This window comes from Formica exsecta, unplaced genomic scaffold (genome assembly GCF_003651465.1).
Source record: "Formica exsecta isolate Colony F162 unplaced genomic scaffold, ASM365146v1 scaffold191, whole genome shotgun sequence".
In the NCBI taxonomy this organism is placed as follows: Eukaryota; Metazoa; Arthropoda; class Insecta; order Hymenoptera; family Formicidae; genus Formica; species Formica exsecta.
The window spans coordinates 2,399,761-2,413,490 of NW_021849211.1; the positions used below are offsets into that span (position 1 = coordinate 2,399,761).

The 13,730-nt window shown below is 36.2% G+C and overlaps 1 protein-coding gene across 1 annotated transcript in view; it reads left to right on the forward strand.

Annotated features, from left to right (window-relative positions):
* The first annotated feature begins 719 nt into the window (after positions 1–719).
* LOC115233760 (discoidin domain-containing receptor 2-like) overlaps positions 720–13,730 on the forward strand; it is a 75,377-nt gene continuing 62,366 nt past the window's right edge. Inside the window, exon 1 of the mRNA XM_029804326.1 lies at positions 720–1,145. The gene's annotated coding sequence lies outside the window, so the exon portion shown is untranslated. The remainder of the gene's footprint in view (positions 1,146–13,730) is intronic.

Genomic DNA, 13,730 nt, shown 5'->3' on the forward strand with positions numbered 1-13,730 from the left:
CCACAAAAAAACAATAAAAAAAGCAATATATTTTACAAAATATCTATTTTAATAAACGGGTAAAAATCAATAATAATTTACATACATTTATTTTCTTAATTAATGTATAAATAAATTACTTTTTAGTTAGATAAAAAATTTCCATAAAGAAACAATAAAAGAAGCATTATATTTTACAAAATATCTTTAATATTTTGAAAATAGTACGATAATATTGAATAATCGTAAAGCGAGAAAATTACAATTCCATGAAATATGGAATAAGCACGATACACGGATTATCAGTTATCGTTATGAGAGAATAAGAGCCGTAATTAATATCATATTAAAAGGAAACTATGAATATTTTTTTGTATCGGAACACGCTCTCAACGACTGAGTGGCTGCTGTCCGTACATGGCCAGCCACGCGGCCGAATCACTTAGGCGGCTGTTACCTTTATCTGCTTCGACATAACCAGCAGGCCAGCTCGGGGTCGGAGCTTACCCTAGCGCTTACTACTCGGAGTAGTCACTGGACGTAAGCGTCAGCCCGTTCGCTTTAACGTGATACCACACATAGGCTGACTTGTTCGTCGCTCTCTTTTTCTCTTTCTTTCTTGTTGATCTTCCCGTTCTTCGATTCACCTGCTCTCACGCCAAGCCGTCCGTCCCTACTACGTTCCACAGTGCTCTCCCCTCCCTTCCCGCCCGTATACCTTCCCCCTCTACCGAAATCGATGCTACTCGCGGATCGCGAGTTCAGTCTGCGACTGGCAACCGCGCGTATAACATCGTTTCTTCCTTTTCCTTTCCTCTCGCTCTTTTACCCCTCGCATTTGCTCCTCGCATGTCCGTATCACGCGAATTTGGATAAACATCGAGAGAGAAAAAGCGAGAAACTCAATCGATGACGCGCGTCCTGTGTATCAACTAGGACGATTTTGAGAAGAGAGAAAGAGAGAGAGAGAGAGAGAGAGAAAAGGTGGAAGATAAGGTGGATATAAGATGAGAGCCGATGTCGTGTCGACGATGAATTTTTGCAATCAGATGTTTCGCTCTTGCATCTTTCCGGAGCAATCTTGAGGAGGTTGGATGTTGGATGAACGCGCTATCGCAAGGAATAACAAGGCGCTCCGTTTCTACGCCGGCAGAACTGCTGATTCGGTGAGTAAAAATTGATAAAGTCTCTTGAAATGTCAAGTGCGCGCGTAATGTATATTTGTGATATACGGTATTTTCAAAGGAATGTCGTAAATTACGCTTTCGCGATTCGGTACGCAAAAAAAAAAAAAAAATGTTGTCAAGAACAACCGCTACGAGTGTCTTACATTACATATACAACCGCGTGTCAATTCCAACAATATTCCAGCTTTATATTTTATCATATAAACATTAAAATATCTAAAAACTTTGTTTATAATATCTACAGTATTCGCAGATTTATACGCGCTTTGATTCTTACTCTATTACGTCTAGATAGGATCATTTCTCTTTCTTTTAAATAAAATAAACTCTTTTATAATCTTAAATAAATTTTGAAGGAACTCGCAAAATATATATCGTAGCTTATACAAATATAGAGAACAATTAAAAAATAATATATATTACCAATGAAAGAAAAAAGATTGCCACATCGTTTATATGAAGCAATATCCGTCGTAAGTAGTCGAATGTGCGATTGGTCAGCCTCGGTCGGCTTTACCGTGGACATCTCAGTGACAGTTTCCATTAGGGCGAACCGTAATACCCGGACAAGTCTGCCCATGGTGGTTTCTCTCGCGTGTTCTACCGCAAGAAATTTCATTCCTCTGTCACCCCTGTATATATACCCCGAGATCCTCTCTCTCTCTCTATCTCTCCCCCTCTCTTCCTCTCTCTTTTCGCTCTCTTTCTTCTCAATCGCGATCTCCGCGAACGACGACGCGTTCTCCACGAATACGGTCATACGTACACGGACATACGCGACCCGCCGGAACTTTGTTAATTAATTGCTTCGGAAATATAATCCACGTCGAGTGTAACTAATCAGCGAGAAACTCGGTCGGACGTTGACGGGCATGTTTGCTGCACCTATCACGTAGCGGGATGGAAATGTAATTTGCCAGGATAGAGTTAGCCCCGTTGAATGCCGCGGCCAACCTTCAGCCACCCGTCCCTTTCCTCTCTTCCCCACCCCCTCTCCTCAACGATTCTCTTCCACCCTCCCTCTCCCCTCGATGCCAATCCCGCTTCGAACTATACTCCCCTCGTGCCGCTCATTGATCGCTATTCTGGATTTCGCATGTAAGGATCCAACGGAGCAATCTGTTGTGGAAATACGGTTCTGCACGCGTTCGCCTATCAGTCTGTATTTCGACGAGGGTTGCGCGTATCGGTTAGCAAAGTTACATGTACGTTGTGTTTCGTGCTTCGTGTCGACCTGACAATGTGCGTTTCAAAAATCACATTTTTCATTCCTCTGTCACCCCTGTATATATACCCCGAGATCCTCTCTCTCTCTCTCTCTATCTCTCCCCCTCTCTCCCTCTCTCTTTTCGCTCTCTTTCTTCTCAATCGCGATCTCCGCGAACGACGACGCGTTCTCCACGAATACGGTCATACGTACACGGACATACGCGACCCGCCGGAACTTTGTTAATTAATTGCTTCGGAAATATAATCCACGTCGAGTGTAACTAATCAGCGAGAAACTCGGTCGGACGTTGACGGGCATGTTTGCTGCACCTATCACGTAGCGGGATGGAAATGTAATTTGCCAGGATAGAGTTAGCCCCGTTGAATGCCGCGGCCAACCTTCAGCCACCCGTCCCTTTCCTCTCTTCCCCACCCCCTCTCCTCAACGATTCTCTTCCACCCTCCCTCTCCCCTCGATGCCAATCCCGCTTCGAACTATACTCCCCTCGTGCCGCTCATTGATCGCTATTCTGGATTTCGCATGTAAGGATCCAACGGAGCAATCTGTTGTGGAAATACGGTTCTGCACGCGTTCGCCTATCAGTCTGTATTTCGACGAGGGTTGCGCGTATCGGTTAGCAAAGTTACATGTACGTTGTGTTTCGTGCTTCGTGTCGACCTGACAATGTGCGTTTCAAAAATCACATTTTCTTTCCGAGATATTAAACGAGTTATGTAGGGTAAATTGTTTTAGACCTAGCGAACCGTCTTTCACATCTACAGATTCTTCAATCAATCTAGAATCGTTTTTTTCTTAATCGAGAAACATCATTATTCATCGTAAACTTCAACAATTTTAACATATTAAAATATTTTCTTGTAAATAAAATTCTAAAATTATAGAAATCCGTCTAAATAAAGTTTGCTTGAAGTTTAACAATGTACTTTTTTTACTTCTCGAAAGGCCTTTATTTTCGATCATAAATCTATTCCCTTTTGATCTTTTTCTTAAGAAAAAATTGGCTTCAAAGTAATTGTCAAAGTATGAATAAATGATAGAAAAAATGTAAGGAGAGAATTTTGAGATTCTAACTTATTATTTCACACACATATCTAAAATATATAATGGCGTAGGATATAAAGTGATATGCTAATTAATTAAAGCATAATTCAGATTCGACGTATATTTTAGTCTAACAGTGATTTATATGTATTATATTATAAATCTCAAAATACTAAATTAAAGTTTATTTATAACATGGAGAATTTAATGATATATCATGCAAAGGGATAATTAAAATTGCCAACTGTTGCGGATCTGTTACAATTCACATAAATGCAACGGATATACGTGCTAATATTCATTTAAAATTCAACAGCACGCGTATTAATTACGCACATAATTAGCTCTCTTATAAAGATTCTTTTGCTTCCAGCGGGATCGTTTCCGCGTTTCAATCAATATTAATTCAGACCGAGCTTCATCAACTTCGGTAATGAAATCGATCTTGTTAATGTCGCGAAGTATAAAATTCAGAAAAAATTTCCATCGACAAAACAAACCTTGAGATATCGCCATTTATATTAAAAAGGAAAAAATATACAGACGAATAAATGTAAGCAAAAAATAACTAGCAATGAGCGATGGGAAGTAATCGGACGTGCGTATAGAATAACCGAATGGGAGAGACGAGGGGGAGAAATGCGGAGTTTCGAGGATTACATGAAAACGGTTTCAGTGTCGGATATGTCGACGAATTCGCCGGCTGGTTAAGCCAGCAGTTACGATTAAAAGCCGCGGACTTCCATCGTATCGTCCATTCGCGCGTATGTACAGATACATAGCGAGTTTTCTCGTATAAATTATTTAACATCAAAATGTCGCGAAGAAAATACAAACGAAGACTGCGAGGCTACAATTGTAAATTTACTCGACAAAATAAGGACGCGATAAAAATATTACTACACTCGCGCATATGTATTGTCCTTTAGTCTCGACAGTATCTAGGGACATGTGAACGAAGGGGCGATCAAGATGTCGCGTTTGCGTCGCGAAGAATAAAAGGCACTTCCGAAACAGGTGGACTTGAACACGATATTAAATTGCGACATTTGTACACCCGTGACTGTACATATGTCTGGCCTCAGCATGCGGTATGCGCTATGGCTGTGCGGTAAGGTAATACAAATAGGGGTTGCTCTCGGGCGCGACGCCTGTACGGCGTAGCTTCACGCATCGCTTACTCATTGCTGAACATCCCCCAGTCGTAGTTGGTGCCGCTCTTGGGACACGCGAAATTTACTTTAGCCGCGAGCGAAACTTTAAAGCGGGGACACCGTCTACCGCGGCAAATAGCGTTTCAATCCGTGTCATAGAGCCAGCAACCTAAGTATCTACGTAGTCGCGCATATGTAAACGACCGTGCGCATACATCGATGGCGTTTAATGCCAATGTCACGCCACGGAATGCACAAAGTTTTAAGCTTGTTTCGAATGCAATTTATTGTCATGTATAGCCGCGAATTGTGGCTGATGGTCTATTTAGCGAGTCAGAAAGCGATCCTATTGAAAGTGTGTGACGATATTAAAGCGAACTATGTTTTAAAATCTTTTACATAAAATAAAACGGTGTACGATTGAATGATTGATTTTATTATTGTTATGCGTCTGTTTTTTTTTTTTTTAATGTATATAGATACATCACATTTGGGACTGATTGCGTAGTTTAATATCGAGTTTTAAACTAAATTTATTTTAACACGTAACTGTCAGAGTTGCGTTATACGAGGATACAACGATAACATAATGCCCCGTACAGCGAAATTGCTTTAAAAAAAACTAGGTCATGTGTTGCTACACGTTTATTCATATTTTCCTGCATAAATACATCTCGCATATGAGAAAACGTGCAAAATTGTTTTTTCTTTTTTTTTTTTTTTTTTTTTTTGCGACAAATTTTTCTTTTTTTATACATCTCGCATATGAGAAAACGTGCAAAATTGTTTTTTCTTTTTTTTTTTTTTTTTTGTTATACGGCAAACGTTTCCTCTTTTTTGCGAATATACATAGATATCATTTTGTGGAAAAAACGCAATTCGGCAATTATACGGCATGATGTGCGTTTTATCGCACATATTGCGCGTTTTATCGATGTAATCGTACTCTGCCAATTATCTGAATATTGTTTGCTATGGACATTAATTGAAAAATTAAAAGGTGCAATGGTAGAGATATAATAATTACCTCATTATGTACAGTTTCATCCGTGATATTTTTGTTTTTTTAATTAATTTGCAATTTATGAAAATGTTTGCGAACAAGCATGTTTGCAAGCCAAACAAAATTAGCATTTGTTGTATTTTCCTTGAGTATCATGGATACGCTGATGGCTTGAAAAAGCAAAGTTATCTAATAATTTCAGGCATTCGAACGTATTGATTACGACGCCATAGTTTTTTATCTCGATGTTATTTAATTATTTTCTCGAAATGTTATACTCACACATAAAGTAAATTTGACCACGTGCCAATTCGGTTTTGCAGAAATAACGGACGCCATCTGTTGCGTCCATCGATTTACAATGCCTGGCGATCATTACTGACAAGGCACGTGGAGTTTATTGTTCCAGCAAATAAAATTCAATATCGTCAAGACGGCATTTTGTTAATCGGTTACAATCGATATAGCCAAATAAATTTTGTCGAATCTCATTCGCCGTTATTTTATTCGCATAATTTCCGTGCGCCTGTATTTTTGCCAAAACAACAATCAACAAGAAACGTCCGCAAGAGCTCACGATTAAAACGTGTAAATAACTGCGTAAATAAATACTGACCGGTCGTGACTCGTATGCTCTGCCAGTCTGACAAACACGGTTTCTAACTACTGCGATAACTAGCGCAGTTCATTTCGTTTGAGCGTAAATATCCAGATATTGTGCTTACTAACATAATACGCGGAACACTGCGTTCTATCCCTAATTATTAATATTGCCTTTTAATACATCGACCACGCGTTAGGATTATTATTTTTATTATACAAAAGTTCTACAGTACCTATTATAAACCGATTATGCTATTAATCGTTGAATTAATTCCTTAAACCAAGTTAAACATTTAAGCTATCAATTAATGTAACGAATAGGAAAAAAGAAAAGAGAGGGGAGAGAGAAAGAAAGAAAGAGAAAAAAAACAGTAATCTAATTCTTAAATTATTTAAAAAAAAAGATTGCTATATTTAATTATGATCGAATAGAATCGCCAAAAAGTTCGCTAAATAACCTACGAAAATTTTAATTTCTTTGTTGGTTAAAAAAATATAATTGTTTAAGCTATTAACCACATAAAACTGCCCGTCCTATCTTTAAAACTAAATATAATACCCATTACACTTAATGCGACTTAGGGACTATTCGTATAGGAATTAAGATGATTAAATTTTAAGTAGCTTGACATCCCCAAAGCGGATAATGAATAGGAAATGTTTTGTTCCCGTAGTTGATAACGATGTCGATTCTCGATTTCCGTCCATATTACTTCCTTATCCATCGATCAAGAGCTTGACGATGATTAGTTCGACTCTCAAGTCATTAGTGCGCTTCGAGGCAACAAGCAGTCGAGCTTTTCCATTATTCGTGACACGTACGGCTATCCCTTGGTTTTCATTTTCCGATCTATTTATTGCTATTTTCTTTGTTCTCATCAGAAGTTTAGTGCGACAAGATTAGATCGATGAAAGTTAACAAACTCCTCTCATCGCTTGTTGTACCACCAATAAATTCATTATATATACCAGTACCTTTTAAATACTGTTATACTATGTTACGTGTCCAATTTGCATATTTAATAATTTAGCCATTTTTACAATTAAATGGTTTCTAAGAAAATCGCAACTTTAACAATGAAAAGTTATGTGATTGTTTTTTGTGTTTGTTTATTTATTTATATTGTAAATTAATTAAAATTAAATAGGAAAATTAGTTAGTAAAATATAATATTATAGATAATTAGTAAAATATAATATAATAGTTAATTAATAAAATCAAATAGTTAGTAGAATTGATTCCATTTTTTATTTCAACTTTCTAATTTTTCCTACGCCCTTTGCGTGAAGACATTAAATTTAATTTCTAAAAATTATTAGGTCTCACAAATGTAATAATAACAAGAATAATTTGTTAATTTGTTAAGTGGGTACAATGTACAGCATGCAAAGGCGAGTTTGACCAGCAAGATTATGGCTAGATAGATGGATCTACGTCTAAGTTGCTCTGCGCCCGACAGACAAAGCCTTTGTTCAAGAGGTCAGACTTTGGAAAACTGTCTTATCGATATACGTGTACTGTAATAAGGGTTTAAGATCCGCTAGAAGCCCACGCCGAGGTTGTTAAACTTCAAAGCTTGCGAACTAGAAGTGCCCGTCTGTCTTAAAGCTGTTCCACGATACTAGACTATCATTCGACTCTCTTGTAGATCAACGCGATGTTCCAGCAAAATGACCTGCGAAATTAGAGTCACAAGTCTCTTATCTACGTCGTTACCTATGTAATGTACGCTCGTTGCATCTGTTGTCAACTGTTCTCGATGTAGTTGCCTTTATATTGTACAAGAATCATAACTAGCGTTTGTTATACGGTGAATCGCAGATCGTCTCGATGAACGTGACCTTATACGAGACAATAATCGACATAATGCAAAACGTAATAATCGTGACAATTCGAACAACTACCGAGTATCGCAATATACATGTGATAAGACGGGCTTCCGTTGCATGGAATCAACTCGTGTTCCACTTTCCGCGTAAGTTGGAAGCTCCGTGTAGGATGAATCGAGTAATAGCGGCTCAAGACAGGCTTCGAGCTCGCTCGAGAATGTCGAACTTCCGTACTTGGGGCCGGCGATCGTCTGCCTCGTTAAAGTCGTACGACGTTATCCCCGATATCCACTTATGTCGGAAAACATAATGGCACCTCGCAACCGCAAAACAGTCCGCGAACTCGCACGTTGACGTGCAAAACTCGCAAGAGAGAGAGAGAGAGAGAGAGAGAGAAAGAGAGAGAGGGAGAGGGAGCAAGAGAATTACCTGCTAAATTCAATATAAATGTTTCATATAACTGCCATGCAGAGTTGTTTGTGTAAGCAGAAAAATACGCGATATCGCTCGCGATTATTTTCAACGGACAAAATTTCATCAAGTGGGTATTCTCTACGTGTGTTTATATAAGTTATTTATTTTAAAAAGCGATGTAGAGAGAGAAGGAGAGAGAGAGAGAGAGAAAGTTGAATTTTCAAACTCTTGTTAAAATCCATATATCCATTTAAATCAACAACGGTATTCGAAAATTATAACATTTTAAAGTTCTACATTTATATATACATGTATACAATCTCACTTTAATTTTTTTTAATTAATTATAAAAAATTTAAATAATATTGTGCATTATTTTTTGCTGACAAAATTTTATTGACTTTAAATTTGAATAAATTTTTATTATATCTTTTATATACTATATACTATTAATTTTATTTAAAATATTTCACTTAATATTTACTGTTTGTTAATATATATGGATTTCTATAGTACTGTAATGGAAAACATAAATAGAAAAACTCTCAATTGGATACATTCAGGATAGAATATTTGTAAGCGTTTTACTCATACCTAATCGTGTTTGAACAATGTCTGCTTTCAATTAGATGTAGAATGGTCCAGCTAAATTGCTTTCTAACACGTAGATACAGCCATGCATTTACTTTCAAGCAAGACATTAAAGTGACATAAAGGATCATTTCCTTCTATTGCTCGCGTACATTGACACTTGTGAATACACGTCAGACTGATCTGACCAATGTCCAACACCTCCATTATTTTTGAACAACTTGACTCTATTTGTAGACATATATATATAGAGTAGTATATGAAATATATGAGGTAGATGAGAGAAAGGAAAAGAGAGAGAGAGAAAGAGAAACAAAAAATTCGGAAAAGCGAACGTATTGAATACATGACATGATTATAAATAACAATTCCATATTTGTGAGTTTGTTATTTGATGGTTATCTTATGAGCAATGATATTATTTCATGAGAAATTTTACATTTATTAAATTTGATTCTAAATTTTAAACATTTTTTGTACAACATATTTTAATATATTTTAATATTAAAAAATTAAATAAAATATAAAGTTTAAATTTTTAATGTATTATATCTGGCGCACATTACTTACACTCCATATATAAACAGCACAGAGTTTAATTTGTATAAAACAATTTCTGATTTAATGTGCAAAACTACGCATAAATATTTATATTAAATACATTTATAACAGTTCTATTCAATATTATATATAGCATTTATTCTTTTTTTAATTTGATTAATATTTTTAATTAAAAATATGGGAACAATGTGTTTAAAATGACATTTTTATTTTTGTTAGTTTTTCGAGTGTATATATATTTAATAGATAGAAAAAAATTTGAAATAAGTATAATAATTCTAAGGTCTATGTATTGTGTAATAATAATTTTCGTAATGATAACGTTACATGATCGATAGCACATATTTATATGCGGTAATGATATTATATAAATAATTCTCAGCTGCCGGCTATAATGTAATAAATTAATTAGTCGATGCGAGATGGATGAGCAAAGGATAAAGGCCTTCCTCATAAGTTTAATGGGCAATGACGCGCGATAAGATTATCGGAATAATGTAACGTGAAATTGCATTAAATTTAACTCGATATTCCTCGTGCTGAAAAATGCTTGAATCATATCGGTGAATCGCGCAACGCTAATGCCCCTTTTTCCCATCCCCTCTGAAAACTCGGCGCAAGGAAATATTTCACGGCTGACGCGAAAGTATTGGTCGGCGGAACTTAATTTTATTAGCAATCTAGAGAGAATACGCTGCGCCGGCAAAAAACGCTCACGCAGCCGCGGAAATCGGCGGACATGAATCTGCATTAACTAAATACGCCGAAGCCGATTTAATTTTAGTTACGAGTGCAAAATAATTGTTTTGGTCGGGGGTAGAGAGATAAAATCTATACCTGAAACACATAATTTTGTCCCGAAAACGGGGAAAAAGAAAGTAAATGTATCATATGAATTGTACAACACTTTCTTGCCTTTGCAAAATTTTATCTCATTTAAACATCTTCCTATAACAATATCGGGTAAAAAAAATAATGATATATATAAAACTCGAGGAATATTATTTTTTGCTAACACAAATTAAATTTTCATAATTGGTTTATTCTTTTCGAATGTTCGAATTTAATTTGCGATATAGAAATATTTTATCATCGCTATTAGTGCCATTAGCGTAAAGTTTATAGAGATCGTAATTTTCCACTAAATGCTTATTTAGTATTTCGCTTTAGCTTTCTGATCTTTGCTTTAAGACAGATCTTTAGACTATTAATATCATGCGCTTGTAAAAGTTTCTGTACATCTTATGAATCGTTTATATCAACAGTTGTCTTTTGCGTCAGGGTCTTATTAGAGATCTTTCTTAAATAGCTACGGATAAATAATCATCAAAAATAGCGGTTACTTGACAAAATAGAAAGTATAGTGCAGTCAACTATAAGTATACTGCACTGTAAATAGTATAAAGTTTCATTGAAAAGACTTAATTAGTAGCTAATTTTTCAGTGAAATCTTACTGCTATAATCAATAAAACACACATATACGTAAGACGGAGGAGCAAAGTGTGAGTTCTTTCACTGAAAATCAGTGAGATACTCATTGACCTTCGGTGAAGTCTTGTCACTACTTTAATTAGTAACATTTTCAAAGAGGAAAAGTATCCGAATGTTTGCGGCTAAAACTCAGTGATTAGGTGGAAATTAGCTAATTAGAAACTCGATATCGATATCGTGAAACAAGATAGTAACAAGCTGTAATATGTGACGCGATCGCCTTGGTAAAGTAAACCGTCTTCGATGTTATATGATCCTCGAGACGTTTCTGGAGCAGGTTCTTCGTAAAATCTCGCGCGAAACGTTCCATATATACGGGGCAAAAGCCAGCCTCGGTTGCTCCTTCGAGTTCTTCACGCCCGAAGAAGATGGATCCGATATCATCCTCGGGCAATCACGCCGCGGCGCGAAATCTGCAGCGGCCTTATCGGCAGCAATATCCAACGCCGAGGCCAAAGAATCACGATAGTCGGATACGATCGATCGCGGACTGGCCATCGGAAACAATCTGATAAAATAGTAAAACGTAAAAGTCGAATGTTGAATGAAATCCTTCGGCCGGACTTTGTGCCTGGGTGGATGCGCTCTACAACCGCGACGGCAATCAGGATATAAAAATACTATCAGCTATCATATGTCACCTAGATAGTTTTATCTTTTATGTATCACGTAGTACGACACAGAATAAAGAATATATATATATATATATATACGCATGCTTATATAAAAATTTTTATCTGATCTTGTGAAGTATTATATCCGTGTGTTTAAAGTACAAAATTTTTCGTATATTTTAACTATCTACGGGCGCTTGTATTATTCCAATGTTTAAATTTGCCATCAAAAAGGAGTTCAATAAACAACAATGCAAACAATAAGAAAGAAAGAAAGAAACCTGTCATTGTACTTAACGCAATTAAGAAAGATACTTAGAAAAATACTTAGCGTTATTTTTCGATGTAAAAAACTAAAAATATCAATTTAAAAATATTTTTTTAGTTTGAATAATTCGATTCCCGATTCAGCGATTTCGCCCCGATATTTTTCTCGCCTTTATTTCTTCAAGGACGTAAAAAGGGAATATTACAAATCTCGAATTGAGATTTATTAATACTCTTGGTATAAGACCAAGAAAATTTCGTGCCCTGGGCACGGTATAATTAGCTTCATATAAAAATTTATTTTTTATGAATCTGACTTGGTACCATCCGCGTTCGGCTCTTATTCGCGAATTTTTAAGTTGTGAATAATTCAAGTAACCGATTTTAAAATGGAGCGTATTGAACCCGTTTTACCTTAACCCACGGCCGATCGATGTTCGGCAAAATCGTACCCGAATATGGAATAGCTTATCGAGCTCGCAGAACAACAATTGCTCCGAGAGAATCGTGCATCGAACAAATATTGCCTTATAGAAAAATACTATTTCACTTTTGAGGAAGCCAGGATAAATCTTTTTCAAAATAAAATTTCCGCTCTAAAAAGCGGCCTTGCTACTTGTATCGATGAAAAGGACAGCAAGAAATCAATGCATTGAAGATGTCACGCATCTTTTTAAAGTGTCGGAATGCACATAAAATGAATTTCGTAAAATTCGTGCGCTTTTGAAACATCTTTTTCATTACTGGCGATACTTTATCGACAAGAACAAAATCCTATTTCATGCAGGATCAACTCGAAAGCCCCAATAAATTTTGTAGAAAAAAAACCAGACGGTCTAATTGGCTGGAAAGAAACATAGATTCGATCGCACGTTGTGCGTTTCTGACGTGCAAAACTGGACGGACAATGGGATGCTAAGCCGCGTCTATATGTGCAGGCGCGTGCGTTACTTTCTCTGGCGCGCACAAGCGTTGTGGATTATCCCTGCTGCGAAAAGTAACACGAAGGTAATTTGATGTCTCGCAACGTCGCTTAATCCGACATGGACGATGACGAGGAGCGTTGCGCCTCTTACAGGAGTTCAAGCGGCACTTTAGGCGAATTTAGCATTTGGAGAAGTTCTCCAAACTTTAAATTCGATGTACCGCTACTAGTATCCGCCCGAGAAAATGTAATAATATGCAATAACGAAATTCCCCCAACCAGCCGCCTGACACGAACTGCCGCCCATAGTATTACAGCGATGATATAAATTTCCTCGAATTTCTTCTCAAGGACAAAGTAAAAAGAAGAAAGGAAAACTTATATCACATATAATTATGCTGCCGTAATATAATATAACAAATAATATTACACACAAATGCAATATAATAGGTACGATAAAAAAATTAAAAATTCAGATTACGTCATAAAACAATTTTAAAACAAAATTACTCTCTCTTTCTTTTTCTCTCAATGCAAACTAAACGATATATAATGCAAAATAAACAATATATATTACGAATAGAAAGCCAGCTTGTTTAAAGTTCATAAGCGATTTAACAGATATTAAATCAAGCTTAAGCAATTAATTTCACACATCAATTTGTATTGACAAACGAATTGATGTGTGAAAGTTTTAATTGCAATTTATAAATATTAATCTGTAATATCTAATTTGATGTTTTTAATCAGATATTTACACATATAAATTATATATATATATATATATTTATATACATATATAAAATGGCCGACAAAGATATAGTTTCTGGGAATGTAC